The following is a 3,294-nucleotide window of genomic DNA, read 5'->3' as shown; positions in this document are numbered from 1 at the left end:
TGTCTAAAGCAAATACAGAAAAGGAATTACCAAAAAAGTTTTGTAATTTTGACGCTCTTCTGACTCGTGTGATGCTGGATTTAGATTTTAAATGAAATCAAACTGCATCTGTAAGACGCTTGAAGCTGAAGGAGTTAAGCGCTAGGCTTAGTTTACGCTTGAGTTCATGATTTCCTCTCGGCAATGATTACAAAGGCTGAGCTGTGGTTATACGCAATCTTAGCCAGTACATTATAGATCACAGTCGATAGAAACGCGCCAAAGAAGGTGAGCTGAATAAAATTTCGCATCGCACGGATTTGATAGAACAGTCAACTAACCTACATTTTAACTGGCTTTCGATTAGATAAAGCTTAGACTGAGAACCATATTTATAGTCATGCGTATTTTTTAGGCTGTAAACGTGTCACATTCTCAGCTTTTCGCGCGCTACTTTTAGGAAAATAATTAAGGGTCTCAGGCGTAAAGTCATCATCGCTTGGTTTGTCAAACACTGAGTAAGTTTGAGGAAAAACGTCTAATCGAATGAATATTCCGTTCATGCTCAGTCACCTTAGAAAGACGTTCGTTATGGAGGTTGCACATAAACGATAATGGTTTTCATTATGTTGATGCGTCAACTATGCATTTAATATTAATGATTGAAGTGTGTCTCCTTTTTACTCACTCAAGGGCTCTTGTAATTATGAGATGTTTCGTTTACATGTAATTTCGGCTGCGAACCAGTACAACCCAAGTCGTTCCGGTCATATCTACGCAGGAGCTATTTTGAATCACGTTCTCCTTTTCGTAAGAGTAAATGGTTAGTAAAATTATTAGTAGGAATCGTCAGTGGCGTTGGCTAACCAAATCTCGACGTCTTTTTTTTTTCTTTTACTTGTAAATTGTAACCTTAGCCTTAATTTCTTTTACATCTCTGGCAACTTCACTCCTAATTTGAAAGATGCATTCATATGTGATTTAATGATGTAATGGTAGCAAATAGAAACCTATACATAAATGTATTACTTGAGTTTGTAGAAACCAATTTACTCTAAGTGCTTCTTAATATTTTTCTTTTCTTTTTTACTCGTAAGAGAAAAATGATCTTAGCGTAAAATATGTGTCACTTATGTTATTATTCTACCGCGTTATTGGATTTTTCAAGAATTCACGATCTGTGACAATTACATTGTATCGTTAATGTTATAGAATTTTTACCTAGCTTTTACGGAGACAATAAATGAAGGTAAGAAACATACCCCATGTTATACACTTACACAAGTACACAAATGTATACACACACACATATATATATATGTATATATGCATATGTATATAGATAGATAGATAGATAGATAGATAGATAGATAGATAGATAGATCAAGGTGAGTGTCAGCAAATTGCTAGTGCGTGTTTGGTTGGCTCGAAAACGGTAATGCAATGGGAAATAGTAAAGAAATATATTCTAACAACCTAAAAAAGAAAAAAAAACAGCTGAATAAACATTATAGAATATGGAATGCGAGTGATTCATAGAAATTCCAAATTCAGTTCCTGAAGCAAACGACATTCAACGAGCAACCATAGCAATAGTGGAAGACTGTCGGCGTTGTTTATGAGAATATGCATGGCTGTATGCTTATTTCATTCAAGTTGTTGCAGCTTTTTTTTTCCAGGTTGTTCTTAACCTATAGTCTGTATATAAATGTTGATTTTCATCATCAGCTAACTCGTTAGCCACCTCGAGTGCTCCTTTTTTTTTTTTTTTTTTTTTTTTTTTTTTTTTTTTTTTGAAAAGCACCCCCTTGAGTTCCTCATACTTTTCAAGTTATTTGGTTCACTTCAGCCTAAATCTTCTTGTATTGCCTCAGCCAGCACTGTAAATGATCATATTCCCTATAACACATAATAAAACCATTTTTGTCAATACTCTTATATACAGTATAATCAGTGTCTACTTTATTTTCACTCACTTTCAAACTGCTATATGAAATTTTGAACCCCGAGTGTTTGTTTGTTTGTATGGTGTTTTTACGTTGCATGGAACCAGTGGTTATTCAGCAACGGGACCAACGGCTTGACGTGACTTCCGAACCACGTCGAGAGTAAACATCTATCACCAGAAATACACATCTCTCACTCTTCAATGGAAAGGCCGAGAATCGAACTCGCGACCACCGAGATGAGAAGCAAACACCAAACCAACCACGCCACTGAGGCGCTTGAACCCCGAGTGTCCTGCCTTTTTATGATGTAGCTTTGCGCCATGAAGAACTATTCTTATGTTCCTTATTACACCTTATTGATATTATCAATACCTTTGGGAACACAGAGGATATAGTTTTGCTCCTACGACTGATGTACTTTGCCAGTGGATGGGTCCCAGTCGTATGGTTACGTCGATATTTTTTCTTGTTATATAGTTTATCCTTCTTTTAACCAGTAAATTTCTGTTTAAATTGATTTCTTACCAAGTTGGTATAGACTATTTTTTTTAGTCGAATCTTGATATCATTATTATTTTTTTGTACATTGGAATTTTTATTTGGTATTATTATTAGATATTTGTTCCATTTTCCGCACAAAAAGGGGATAAGTTTTGACTGACTTGTATGTTCGGTTGCCTAGTGTCGAAGGTCATCCCAGGCCTCTGCATCGTGACTTGTTTGTTCACTGGAATTTTCCTCGAGGACTGCTAAATAATTTGCTCATGGCCTCTCATACCGAGGTTTGTCATTGCAGAGAATCTTCTAATCAAATCCTGTATTTGTTTGCATCTCCCGCTATGTTGGGATGGATTCTTGTCATATTTGATTACGAAATTCATTTTTTTTTTCAAGCACAACGGAACCTTCGCTCCTTCAGTTTTGGCAGCAAATGATTTCTTGTGTTAGTTGCCACAGTCTCGCTAACCTCACAGTGGAAAGTTTAGATATCATGTAATTAATATCACCTCAGGGACATTGACCCTCCTGCTTTACACAGGCCACATCTCTATGTAATAAATAAATAAATAGATAAATAAATAAATAAATAAAAGTGGTACAGTATTGTGAAGCACAGGGAATAAGCAAAAGGTGTATTGAAGGTGTTTCCAGGCTTTTGTGAGTTCAAGCATACCCAAGTTAGCTGCTTCTGAAACGAAGAAAGAAGAGAGTGACAACTAAAAGATTCACTAATTATTCGTTGTATTACATAATTAATCATTGTATTGCATGGAATGTCAGGTAGAGTTCAGATCGGTTATAGACTAACTGACCGATGCCTGGAACTGCTCCCGAGCTGCAAAACTCTGGTGGAAATGAATTATCA

Source organism: Macrobrachium nipponense, chromosome 35, assembly GCF_015104395.2.
Source record: "Macrobrachium nipponense isolate FS-2020 chromosome 35, ASM1510439v2, whole genome shotgun sequence".
Taxonomy (NCBI): Eukaryota; Metazoa; Arthropoda; class Malacostraca; order Decapoda; family Palaemonidae; genus Macrobrachium; species Macrobrachium nipponense.
Note: the sequence above shows the minus strand (reverse complement) of the source record.